Here is a 15,012-nt window from a genome sequence, read left to right on the forward strand (position 1 = left end):
TGCATTATGCATATATAACCTCTTTAGTGAAGCATGTGGAACCTACATGCTATACAGAAGCTATTGGAAAGCATGTATGGGAGAAGGCAATGGATGTTGAGATGGACGCATTGGTTCATAATGATACATGGGATTTGGTTGCATTACCACAAGATAAAAATGTCATTGGTTGCAAATGGGTTTACAAAGTGAAATGCAAGTCAGATGGTTCCTTTGGACGCATTGGTTCATAATGATATATGGGATTTGGTTGCATTACCACAAGATAAAAATGTCATTGGTTGCAAATGGGTTTACAAAGTGAAATGCAAGTCAGATGGTTCCATTGAACGCCATAAAGCAAGATTGGTTATGCACAAACCCAAGGCTTGGACTATGATGAAACATTTAGTCCAGTGGCGAAGATGGGAACAGTGAGAGCAGTCATTGCTATGGCTGCAGCAAATGGTTGGGAAATGCATCAAATGGATGTCAAAAATGCATTTCTAAATGGTGATCTACAAGAAGAAGTGTATATGGCACAGCCAGAAGGGTATGTACACCCAAAGTGTCCCACTCATGTATGCAGATTGAAGAAGGCATTATATGGTCTGAAGCAAGCACCTCGTGCTTGGAGTGATAAGATGAGCAGATATCTTATCTCCCTTGGATTTTAGGTTTCTACAGCAGATTCTTCACTCTATGTGGAAACCAAATCATGGGATTGTCTTACTTGTCATCTATGTGGATAACTTAATTATCACAGGAGATCACGGTACAGATGTGATGCATGTCAAGAAAGCATTGAGTGGGCAGTTTGACATGAAAGACTTGGGTGAATTGAGATACTTTCTTGGAATTGAAGTGATCAAAGACCATGCAGGTACATGGTTAGTGCAACGCCAATATGCATTCGATATGTTGGCAAAATATGGGATGACAAGGTGTAAGCCAATGAGTACACCTTTGGAGCAGAATGCACCTTTGGAGCAGAATGTGAAGTTGCGGGCTGATTTTGGTGAGGAGTTGGATGATCCATCTATGTACAGAAAGATGGTTGGTAGTCTCATTTACATGACTATCACACACCCGGATTTGAGTTATGCTGTGGGGCTAGTAAGCCAATTTATGCAGAGCCCCAGAAAACCTCATTTGGATGCAGTGAGACGCATTATGCGATATGTAAAGACCACTGCACATTATGGTCTTCTTTATGAGAGTGCTAAAGCCTTAGATATACATGGCTACACAGATGCTGATTGGGTAGGTAGCTCATATGACAGGAGGTCTACTAGTGGTTATGCCTTTACACTTGGAAGTGCCGTGGTGAGTTGGAGTAGCAAGAAGCAACCTACTATTGCTTTATCCAGTACAGAGGCTGAATACAGGGGTGCAGCCATTGCTACTTGTGAAGGAGTATGGTTAAAGAGTCTCTTGGCAGATTTGGGTGAGCCTATTGATGGCAAAGCTATCATTCATTTGTGACAACATGAGCAGTATACAGTTGGCCAAGAATCCAGTGTTTCATGCGCAGACCAAACACACACTTTGTCAGAGAGAAGGTGCTGGATGGTACAGTGGATCTACAGTATGTGAAGACTGAAGAGCAGGTGGCTGACATCTTTACAAAGCCACTTAGCAGGGAGAACTTTGAGTACTTCCGTACTATGTTGGGAGTACGTGGGATGAGCTTGAGGGGAGTGTTGAGAGCTTTGATATCCCAAGCTCATCTACATCTTCATCTATGGCAGTACATCATGAGCTTGAGAGGGACTGTTGAGATTCAAGCTCGATGTCAGTATGTTCCAGCTGTGCTATGTGCTGGCATGTTAGGTAGGAACATGTGTGAGACATAAATGACCGCGTCCAGCTGGTCATAGTGTGTGGACATTAGCTAGGGTTAGATGTGTGTGGACACAACAGATAGTGTGTCTTATGTATTATGGATTATGGCTTTTATGCATTGTGTGAGAAGGGAGATGGCTTCCCTCTATGGTTAGGGTTTGTAATATCTATTAGGGTTTGCTCCTGTGTGTGTGTCTCCTCTCCCTCTACTTGTTTTTCAACATTTATTAGGGCACCCATGCACAAAGCCGTCGGCCACGACCTATTGGAGATTAGAGTGATAACATTCATCATACTATATAGCTACCAGAGGTAGAAGAAACAATAATGTCTAGTCTATACATGAGGAGGGTACACAAAGATAGACACAAATGAGAATCCCCATATGGAAGATTTTGAAATACAGCTAGAGTGGCGGAGTTCTTAGCAATCCAAGAGTATAGCCAAATCTATAGGTGGGCACTGCCAAATCTCCAGGTGGACCCAACATATATAGCTATAGCATTCACAATAAAAAAAACAAGATACATCCTTGTAGCATTCATTGTAGAAAAAAGAAGATACATCCCTGCAATATTCCCAACAAAACAAAGAAGATACATCCCTGCAGCATTCACAACAAATTAAAGAAGATACATCCCTGTAGCATTCACAACAGAACAAAGGAGATACATCCTTGCAGCATTTAGTAGAACAAAGGAGATACATCCCTGCAGCATCTAGTAGAACAAAGGAAAGACATCTTGGCATTGTTTATAGTAGAATAAAGAAAAATATTTTCACACGTCACTTCCTAATCGAGACTTGACACCAGTGGTTCAGGGCCACTGGTATCACGTCAAGACCCAACACCAATGGGTCAGGACCACCTACTTGGATTTGTAGAGCAACGACCATCACTAATGTGCCCAATGCGATATGCATGCAAAATCAGCTATTCCTAGTCTACCCTTAAGTCATCGTGCATAGAACTAAAGATGAACAAAGATACGCAGGATGCATAATGCTACGTATGCACTTGAATGATGCATGATGCTATGTAAACACTTGAATGGACAAATATAGAAAGGAAAAAACAACCATACTTACCAATCTCTTATATGTGATGACATAAGGATAGCTCAGAACAATAGATGATACTCTCCTTGCTTCATATCTTTCCCAAAAACGTGTTCTCTCTCAAGAGTCATCCTCAGAAGTCCTATCTTAGAAAATTCATGTAAAGGTCTCATAAGTCTCTCATACCAATAGTTACATTTACACCCTCTATATCAAGAGTGTCCCACTCTTCCTCTTTTGGGAACTACCCATTGAGCATAAGTTGTTACAACAAGATAGTCATGTTCGTGTGATGACTGATGTGCATCCATTAGAATTCTCTTTGGTGGTGAACTAAGGGATGTTCACCCACCAACACTTGGCACGCCATGTACACTCCATCAAGAGTAAACCTTCTTCTTCATCAATCATGAACCATGCCATAGAGGCTATAGATAGGTAGGATACCTTCTTCTTAGCCAAGCTCTCACTTATGTGCTCTTGATGCTCTGCTAGTTGTGGGGCTAGTAGCTTTTGATACTCAACTGCCTCATGCTTGGATTTGGTAACTCTCTTCTTTCCAAAAAAATCCCCGAGTTTGGAAAGATTCTTGTGTCAAAAAAGACTTTAGAAATTCCATCTCGACTCCTTCATGGTCTATCCCATCCTTTCTCATCCAGATCCTGTTAATTAGTAGTCCCTTTGGAAACAAAATTGTTATGCATTCTTGATGCATACTTTGGCTTGTATGCTCTCCAACTCTTGCTGATTGGGGCATGCTCGAGCCCCATTCTTTCCTCTGGCCTTCTGTATTCCATGGCAATGAGCTTGGCATGTGGAAACCTTACCCTTGCTACATTTAAGACTGTGATGGCCGCCTTGATTATGAGGGCATGCGGCTCGGTGAGTTTTGGCTAGATGACATCATCCTCATATATGTGTTATTCTTGGCTCAGTGAGTTTTGGCTAAATGACATCATCCTCATATATGTGTTATTCCTACTTTTCAATCCTCCCTCTCCAGCTTATGCTCCATGCGCATCCATAAGGTGGTTTTCCCATCTCTTGCCTCTATCGATGCTTTGCACATCCTACCTTTGTTCTTCCCTTGTTGTCAATTTGGCTAGTTGGTGAGAGACATTGACACTCTTGCTTTGTGAATGAGCCTCTACCGCCTCACCCAAGTCAAAGAGTCATGAGACACACTGCCACTCCCCAAAATAGATCTTGATCTCGCTTCTTGGCTTGTGTTGGGGGATGTGTGACTGGGCTCTCCGGATGTGTACTTCCCCTCCATGAATTTGCTGATTTCTACCCAATTGTGTGGTTGCACACATCCCGCTGTCCCCCTGTCACTATGCCGGAGGGGCCTGCTCTACGGGATTGGAGAGGGCACATCACCGACGGGAGAGTGCTGAGATAAATGCTCATAACGGTTCTCTCACAGAAGCGAATCCTCCTGAGATCTGCCAGCCTGGCACACACGGTGGTGGCGCTTGGCTTTGGTGGTCGTCTAGTGTCCTGAGCACGGTCCAACCGTCCACCACTCGCTGTCCGCTGGGTCACCTGAAGTTGGGGCCTAGTGCTCTTCTGTCGTCTGAGGGCCTGCCTCTCGCTCTACCCCCTGGTGTCTTGTCACCAAGGAAAAGCTCTAGCTAAATGACCCATCTGTCTGCAAATGAAGCATTGGCCTGGAAGGCCAGAATACTCCACGCACTACTGTATGGGGTCGCCTCGAAGGCTAGGAATAGATATGCAATGCGGTACAGACTCAGCGAGGCTACACAGATGCATAGGGATGGAATCCCTGTTGCCCTTGTGAAGGCCGAGGTAGCGGTGGGGGGGACTCCATCACTCTCCGGATGGCACCATCGATCACCAAGAGAAGAGGAAGATACTCCTTCCTAAGGCCTGGGAGAAAACTGTCATCTGAATTGTTGTGCTAAGTCTACCAACTACAAGTATCCAAGTTCTTACCTCTCTGCTAGAGCTGCTATGCTCTGACGTTTCTATTGTCTTTGCTTCCTTTTCTGGGTTTGCCCCATGCTTAAAAATCTAGGATCATCTAATCCTTACTCCTGAGCTCCTCTACATGTGTCTTTTTTTCTACTCACAAGTTGTTCATTTTTCTTTATAAGTTCAGAGTTGGTGGCAATGAGCACCACATTAAGTTCTTGCAGTGTTGCTTTGCTACCCTTGCCCTTTGTTGATCTTGGTATTACTACTACTACTGATTCTAGCTCTTTGGTTAATTTATCGATGGTCTTGCCATCCTTAATTTGCTATTCCTAATATTCATTTATTATTGCTTCCATTTTGTCTAGTTGTATCTTTAAAGTAGCTTCATCATTGATCTTCTCTTCAAATTTCTTGGTTGTGGGGCTAGCATATGCTCTTTGAGATCATTCAGTAGTATGCTATCAATAGGTGTGCTAATCCACAGTATTATTTCCTTACCTTTGCTTTCCGGATCTAGCTATGCATTAACTCCCTTGCCATCAACCTTTAGTGCCGCAAACTTGCTTTTCCACACTTCAATTTCTTGTGTTAGCTTAACAATTTCCTTCCTTAATTCTTCTGCTTCCTTCCTTCCACCACTGCCCGTTGGCCTCTCCTATTTTGGGTAGGCTTTTGTCTGGATTCTTGTCCTACTTCTAGTGTGGGATTATCTGTTGGCTACTTGTAATCTCTTCAAATATTCTCCCCACACCCCTTTGAGTTCTTATGTAGCATATGTGATTCCCACTCCTCAATCTTTCCTGTGTGAACACTTCCACGTACTTTTTTGCATCTAGCTCGAACACTTATGGGTACTCTTATACATCTAGCTTGAACACTTTCAGGTATTGTTTTGCATCTATTATCGCCAATCATGCTTCGGCCTGAGTGTTACAAGACACCAAGCGAACATAACCTAGCAAACCCCAAACTCAAGCAACTACAAAAACCATATAGTGCTCTAGGTGATGGATCCCTACCTACATCCATCCAAACCACGTGGTCTTGTAAGCTTTCTGAATGTATTAACATGTATTGTCATTTAAGAGTTCTCAATTCAACATGCAATCATAAAAGGTGAATCATGCAACATATTCAAAGCACTCAAATGATTACAAAAATAAATGAAACAACCAACGCTTCCTCACCCGGCAACCATGTGGTTTTCAAGCATTGATTCATCTTGACAATCTGTCCAAACACATGTGAGATCCATGAACCAAATAAAAATAGAATGGAATTCAAATTATACATATCATGAGACAACAATGAAATCAAGGAGACATGGGACTGGACAATTAAAGAGAGCAAGAGTATTCATTTGAGAGGATGGTTATTAGCACACTATCTAACCCTCCTCACACTCTCATCGTCCACATAAAAGCCCGATGCTTGATGATGTGCTCGTGACATCCTTTTGTACTTCTTGTTAGCAACCATTCTTTGAGATGTAGCCTCCGCATAAGAGGCCAATACACTAAAATGACAACAAAAGCACACATGTGTCAACAATACAAAGCCTGCATTGAATCCAAAGCGTTTATGGTATATTTGTTAATTCCAATTCAATAGAACAACCAAAAAGAGAGTCACAAATAGGACACCACTAATTTTGCTAAAAAAACTAGTGCCAGTGTCCAAACAATAAGTGCCAAGGACAAGCCAAATACCCAGAATACATCATAAAAATAGTCATCCATTGTCACAAATAGTGAACAAGAAACACTCCATATGACAGAGACAAAGCCAAAAAAAGGACCAATGGGAATGTCAGTGTAGTATAAAAGCTCCACCCCAAATCTAGAAAAAAGGACCAAAAGAAATTGAAGAGGGACTGTCAAAGCTCACTAGTCATCATAGGGGTTCACCCTCACACGAGCATCGGCCTCATCCTCCATGTGCTCATCCACTCTCATCCTCACCCTCACATGAGCATCGGCCTCATCCTCCACGTGCTCATCCACTCTCATCCTCACCTCGTAGATGAGCCTGCACACGTGTAGCTATGCAAGTATGGCTCTATACAGCTAGAGATGATGCCATCATCTAAGTCCAATGAAACAAATGATCTCCCTGAATGGAGGCATGCCTTTTAGAGTGGGCACCGTGTCGCACCCCATCTCCAAGACAATACGCCGTGGATGGCGTGGATGGCAAAGCAGCTCCAAGAAACATGATAGAAATATATGGCTCCCATCATCCACTATTGATAGTGCTCTCACTCACTGGTAAGTAATGCAAAACACATGAGTCCATGGCTCCCATTGGCCATGCCTCAAACAATGGTTTGTTTGTCGAAGTGAAAGTGGATGTAAACATCCCTCTTTTCGAACAAGGTACATCATAGAAGTCCAAAGCTACATTTTCATAAGAAGCACACATATAAACACAACCACGCAATAGAATCCAATTACATAACACCATAGAAACAATGACACAATTGCCATAGGGCATTAAAAGAGCAAGTCACATTACCTCTGCCATGATGCCCTCTTATTCAACGTAACTTTATGTGGAGTGATGAAAGATAAAAGAAGTAGCCACCAAAGATCGACCATAATGGCCATGGTCCTCCATGAACATATCCCATGGAGGCCTCTATGCACTCCCGTGGGAGATTCCCTCCAAACGGGAGGTCCAACATAACAAAGTCTACTGCCCATGGCACCTGCTTTCCTTTCCTAGTGCACACACCACTCATAGGGTTATTCTTTGTGAAGAACTCATGAATGTGTGTGTATACTGGGTCTCTCTGACCACTAGCAAAAGTCTTGCCGATCACAATGTAGTCCCCGCCGTGAAACCGCCATGCACGGAGAGACACCATCAAATCATATAGTGTGCTCTCTCAAAAAAAATGATGGTTTGTCGAAGCTTCAAATTAGACGTAGACGAAGAAAGAGAATTTGTACAAGGGCACAAAATAACAAAAAACCATCCCATCCCATGAAGATTAAGGTTACGGTCCCAAGGTTCTATCACTAAGAGCCAAAAGTCCTACCAAGATCTCATATGGTGATGGTTATCCTTTGGGCCTTTTTTTTTTCTTTTTTTGTTTGTTTGTTTTTTTATTTTTATCTTTTTAACCACTTCCGCTTTGACAATTCACCTAAAAGGCTTTACTCTAACTAAAGAGGGTACACTATTACAAGTGCAAGAAGCCACCCACTCACCAGTAAAAGCTAAATCATTCTCATTGGCAGACAAGTCATCATCAATGTGGTCTAGATGGGCTCAAAAACATTGGATATATGCTTTCTTTTTGTTTCACGTGCAAGCCCCCAAACAAACTTAGGAAGAACAAATAACATACTTCACATTAAGTTTTCACAAATCGCTCAACAAACCGTGTGCTGACAATGTGGGATCATCCAATTCATCATTTTTCATCATAGAATGTGTCTTGAAGGCCTCTCTCTCTTGTTCCAGGATGTGGCCTTTCTCCATGCCCAACCACCAACTCCCAACGGTGGCTGAGTGGATGGAAAGTTTTGGGGTACATGGTGGTTTCCACATTAGCCATAAAGATCCACTGCCTTGCCAAGATAGGCAAACCACCCAAAAGCTGGCGGCTCTCCTTCAAACAGAGTAAATATCTTTTGAAAAAACAGTGCAAAGTCAGTTTGTATACAAAACTTGACCAAAACACAACCAATATACAAAGTCATGCAAAGAGGGGTCCAAAGGGAGAGGCGAGGTTGTATGTCCTGAACACAGTGAAGTACTTGGCATACTTTAAGGTCAATATAAGTAAAGATTGAACTAGGACCAACTCCTTAATGATCAGCCAAGTAATAACTAGAAGAAAGTTAGACTAGTCTCACACAAGAAATACAAGCAAGCACTCAAGAAAACACTAAATTAAAAATTTATAAAAAAGATTAAAATTGAAAACAATAACAACATTTGAGGATGGCTTAGAATACACCTAGTTAGTTGTATGCTTGGGAAGTCAATCTTGTAGAATTATACTTATAATGTTGAGAACTTTCATTGTTGCTTCCTGTGAACCAAAAAATAAATTTTTAGAATCATCGCAACAGGTCGTCATCACATCAAATCATATGCTAGGTTGAATTTAGTGTCACAAACCTCATTTCCTTCTCATGGTTTGATTCTAATATATATGTGTCCTCTCATGTATGAGGCAAAGGTCTAAGTGCATCCTCATTGTGATATGGCAATTAATCTAAGTAGCTATCGCTAGCTAACCTATCAAGGAAATGACCAACCATGTGGACAAGGATTCGGTAACATTATTTCATAGAATGATGATGTATGTGCGTAGGCGCTTGCCCTCCTCCCCTCCTCTACAAGATCTTCCTATGCATTCCTTACTTGATAGGGTCCTCTCACTGGGTAAAGTACACTCCGTTATCATGCTATTGTGGTGTCTCTCCTACCACCATAGACTACAAGAGTCCTATCCCATATAGAACCTAAAATAAGTTCTATAGTGCATGTATAAGTAGGATGCTATGGATAACATGCGACACTCACTACTAAAACATGGCGCAAGGAGATGAAATGGTAGGTAGAATAGGTCCACAAAGGTGGCTCCACAACATCACTCCCCTAATGGTGCATAAAAATATTGTGAGAGTGCTTTTGGAAAGGAGGGATACTTAGCTGCCCTTAATATTCACAATCCATATAATTTGGGTCCATGATAGGGTCACTCATATTAGTCCACAAAAAGTCCATGCTCAAGACCTGTAGTAACAACAGTTGTACTTTCATCTCTTATTTTGGTATGTGCTCTTTCTCATCATCTTTTTTAATTATTATTATTATTATTTAGATTTTTATTATATACATAGGTGTTATATTACTATACATGTTGGTGCAAGCTATATTGTCATGGGTAAGCTTTTTCCAACAAGCTCTCTCCTGATATGAACATGAAATTTGTGGGGGAGCAAAATGTGGGGGTAAAAGTGATGATACTAGCATAAATCCCCCCCTTCTTACTTCATGTCATACCTTGACTTTGTGAAAGGCATTGTAGGTTTTTCCAACTTTTCTCCATCATTCTTTGTTGGCTAGGAGCACCCTTTGTTACTTGTTATGGCATATCAATCTCCAACTTTAAGGTCAATAAGGGGCTTGCATAAGACCGGATGGAGCTTATGGGTTCTCCCTTATAGATGAGCAATGGATTTGAGTGGTGAAGGTTCACCTATAATAGTCTCCCTTTGTTTGAATTTGAGCCTATAAAGTCATTGTCCATGTTGTTGAGGAGACCTGGGAGTTTGTAAGCATCAGTCAGTGAGGCTATTGGTACACATTTATGTTTTAGGATCCAAATACAATGGCTACCCTCATACTAGCCTTCAACTTCCAATAAGAATTTAGGTATCCATTTTGGGGTAGCCTACTTTCTACACAGATTATTGCATTGAGGCCTTCTTTGCTTGGCTGGTTGAGGTGGTAGAGATAGAGAATTCTTATCAAGGTAGATTTGGGTTCCCACTTCTTAGCCTGTCATCGTCAAAGGGAAGATTATTGTAGGTGAACCTTCACCACAAACACCCAAACAAGTATGGATCCAAAAGAGAAACCCTATCACAAGAGATAAGGTGATTGATAGGAAACCTTCTACATCACTAAATGTTACAAAATCCTTATTGGATATCCAAGTCCCAACCCCATTAGTTTCCCTAGAGTGACCCACTATGCAAATTGAAATTGCCTTGCGCAAGTGTGGTGGGAGACATCTTGGTTATTCTTTTGCAAGAATATCACCTGAACTAGTAATACTTGGTCGCACTTGGCTGAAGGTTGCAAGATGTATGATTGATTGGTCTATCACTATCTCATAATAAGGACAACCAAAGCAGGTAATGATATTCTCATAAAGAAACTTAGCTATAGCCATAGCATCTGCTTTTGTTAAAGCTCTTTCTTGGCTGAAGGTTGCAAGATGTATGATTGATTGGTCTATCACTAGCTCATAAGGACAACCAAAGCAGGTAATGATATTCTCATAAAGAAACTTAGCTATAGCCATAGCATCTGCTTTTGTTAAAGCTCTTTCTTTGGCCCATTTTGTGACATAATCCGTAGCTATTAAAATGTACCTTGCTTGGGTGCTGTGTAGTTAAACAAATGGGTCTTACAAATTCAATGCCCCATTTCATAAATGGTTCTAGAACTTTAATAGGGTGCAAGGACATCATGTCATTATTTTGTGGTTTAGCACATCATTGGCACTCGTCACATCCTCTGACAAATAGTGCACAATATTTGAAGAGCGTGGTCCACCAAAATCTTGATTAGAGTATTTTTCTTGCTATAATATCTGTTAAAAAGTGCCCACCGCACCCCTTGGTGTGCTTATTTGATGATGTATAAGTATTCATCCTCCCTGGGACAATGTATCAATATGTCATCCTTACCTCTTCTATAAAGAGTTCTAGCAATCAATTAGTAAGATTCTACTTCTTTAAGCAACCTCCTTGCTAGATCTTTCCTTAGATTCTTTGCGTTTGGAAAACCATTAGCTAGAAAATTAACAATTTTCTCCTTCCACTTTGGTATATAGCCTCAACTTTAATAAGCGTAGTGTCAGGTAAATCATCATCTATTCCAATTGGTGCTTCACCACCATTAGGTACACGAGGTAGATGATCAGCCACCATCACATATTTCTTGCTAGGTCTTACAACCACTATGAAATCAAATTCAACAAGAATCAACAACCACCTAGTGATTCTCCCTATGGAGGTTTATTGTTGAGACAAGTTATAGTAGTGAGGCTTTATTATCAACATAGAAAATAAATTTAGTAGCTAAAAGGTAATGTCAAAATTTCTTCATAGCATATACCATTCCTAAACCTTCATGCTCCATGGTGGTATAATTCATCTCAGCCTCACACAACTTTCAGCCTTGCAAAACCTATGGGGTAGTCCAATTTATGTTCACCTGGCTGAGCTCCAGATGCATCTAATTACAAAGTTAGAACCATCAATATGCACACGGAAGAGAACATCCTAGTTTGGCACTGGTAAAATGGGAGTGCTAGAGGCCAAAGCTTGCTTTAAAGTAACACCCATTAGCCATCTTGACAATAATATTTGAGACACGACTTGGCCATCTTCTCCCAACATTTTTTGGTGATTATACTCACTTCCACTTCATCATCTAGGACTCCCATTACTATGATGCCCTTGGTGGTTGGCTGGTGGTAATGCATTATATTCATCACCTTCAAAATATTTTCCCAGTTTATTAAGTGGAATTTTAACCATAGATTTGGTATTTTCTTCTTCCACTGGGACTATTTATTTGGGCACCATTTGAGGTGTCTCCAATGTATATTGGGGGCGTCCTTATGCATTTAAGCAAATGGTGTTAGTCCTACATTGAGTTCTCCATTAAGGAGATCTCTCATTACTTTTGAAACAATTTAGGATCTCCACTCAATTGGGCAGTTATCATTGTACTTGTTTGGGAGGCCATAAAATCCAAAAATTTGGGGACATTCATCGGCGAACTCATGACCTCCTTTCCATAAAAAAGGTGTCAGTGAGACTAGAAAATCCATATCCGCCGAGATGGGCTCAGGGTTTCCATGTGGTAATTGTCCCTTCAACCAATCAAGGATCAAACTACATGAGTGATGGAGGCCTCCATCTCTTTCATTATGACACTGGTCACATCTAGGGGTTTTTGAATCTCAATAGTAGTCGTCAAGGTACTAGCGTGTACAATATCTAAAACTCTCACTTGCTTTGGCTTTCATTCCAGATCCTCTTGTGTTTTTGTAACTAAATCACTAAATTGTTGGACTTGCTCAATCTCCTACTGAGGGTCAAGATAAGAGCCAAGTTTTGTTGGACTTTCTCAATCTCCTTTCCCATGTTCTTGGTTTTGGGTGGTATATCCCTACCAAGTTCAGAAACAGCCCTTGTGTCTAACGAGTCCAAGTCCTCATCTAGGTCCCTGATGAAGATTGGCTCTTGAGGCATTCCCAGATTTATCTTTTTGGTCTCTTTTGTTTTCCCATTCTTAATCAAAATTTTTCTCCTGTCACCCTTCTTCCTCTTAGACTCTGCTATCGAGGCCATAAATCATTGCTTGAGAACATGTTGATTTTGGGCTTGTAGCCAGGTGATAGCATTCAAAGGTGTGGGATCTAGATTCTTTAAGATCTTCCTTTTTGGGTTTGATTATTTACCCCAATCATGTTTAGCAGTGTGATGATGGGTCCCATTTGTGGACTTGTCGCTCTCGCAAAAGAGACTTGTTGGAGTAGTCCTTAATCCAATGATCTATGCCACAATGGTTACAAGTAGCTGATGGCATGTTCGAGGGCACAATTTGGTTAAGTTGAGGAAACTTTACATGCATTATTCCAAAACTCGATGGGGACTTTGACAATGGTAACATTGAAGAGGCATTCTCCTTCCCATCATGTATTGATGTCCTAGACCCTTCCCACAGCGGGCGACTTTGACAGTGGTAACATTGAAGAGACATTCTCCTTCCCATGCATTAATGTCATGGCCCCTTCCCATAGAGCGGTGACAAGTTGGTAAACTGGCTTAACTCCCCCTCTCCCATCCACTACATAATAGTTAGGATGAAGCTCCATGGGATCCTCAAAGAGGTGTGGAATGGGCTTGATATCCACCTCATAATTAGTAGGCTCCTCAAAGCTTATTTGATTAAGAGGTGTCACCCTTGGTGGAAGTGGTTTTTGATGTACCAAGACTAGTGGAGGTAATGGCATTGTGCATGCCTTTTGATAGGAGTTGTTGCATGGGATGCCCAACCATTGCTTCATTTGTTACATGACCAAGGGCTAGTGTTTGTGGTGGTGCTAGCAAGGCTAGGTATGGTCTCGCTATGTTGGAAATAGCCTATAGGCATGTTCGAAAATCTCGAGCTTTGTGACCATAGCACCCACAAAATCCATAGTTACCATTGTAAAGATTGGACATTCGCAAGTGGTATGTCCTTGACGACAAATGGACCACCAATGAAGCTCTCTCCTTGGATACATGAGCACATTGTCTGGAGTTTTTCTAGTCTTCAATTCCTCTTGGAGAGATTTTGAGAAGTCAGTCCAAGTCATTCCACTAAGGTATTAACTTAGATACTACAAGTTTTGTAGTCTTCAATTCCTCTTGGAGAGATTTTGAGAAGTCGGTCCAAGTCATTCCACTAAGGTATTAACTTAGATACTACAGGTTTTGTAGTGGTGGTGCTACGACTGCTAGATATTAATGTAATAGACTTAGAATATAAAGCTCTAAATCCCCTTATCATCAAGATATCCTCAAGTCAAATAGCATTGGTTGTGACGTCCTCCGAGGTCGTGATACCTTTAATGACCAAACCATTATGGATATCTTCATGTTTAAGCTTGTGGATGAATCGATCACGCAGTTGATTGTTGGAGAAGTGCTCATGTAGAGCATGATAAGAGTTCAAATGCTTGAGATGACTAATAAAATCTCTCACTGACTCGTCTTCTTCTCTGAGCGCTTTGTGTAACGCTTTGTGAAGCTAGACTTCACAAAGCTCCTTCATGCACAAACTTCTTTAGAAATAACCATCAAAGAGACTGGTAAAGTTTAGACATTCTTTAACTCTCAAGGTCCGATACCAATCTCACCAGATTTGCCATCTAGTGTAAGGCAAAAGATGTTGGTCTTTGTAAGCTCATTCCTCTCACCTAAGTTCTCGCAAACTTGATCGAATGCCTCGAGATTTCTTCTAGGATCTTCCTCTCCATGAAACTTGTACATGAGCTTTGAAATTTATTGAGCTTTTCTAGAGCTACTCTATTCGTTATCTCTCATGATTTACTAGCCTTATACTTTCGGCCACTACTCTCCCCGATTGTTGGCGGCCATCCAGTGGTAGACTACCACCAAGCATGTCCGTTGGGCAATAGCTCTAGATCTTTTTCTTGTAAAAACCTTGTAACTATTCTTGCTCAATGGGTAGTACCCGAGTGAATGTAAAGAAAAGGAGAGTGGAGAGTGAAAGAGATCATGGAATTATACGGGCTAGGCTTTACTGAGGACTACAATGATTGTTGTTGTCGGTGTAGTTCTTCATTCTCCCCGTACTATGCAATTCCATTTGACTCTTAAGTTGTGTCGCGCTTTCTATGTTGAAAGTGTCTTTTTACTTGTG

Source organism: Cibotium barometz, chromosome 10, assembly GCF_041138505.1.
Source record: "Cibotium barometz isolate CiBa-2024 chromosome 10, ASM4113850v1, whole genome shotgun sequence".
In the NCBI taxonomy this organism is placed as follows: Eukaryota; Viridiplantae; Streptophyta; class Polypodiopsida; order Cyatheales; family Cibotiaceae; genus Cibotium; species Cibotium barometz.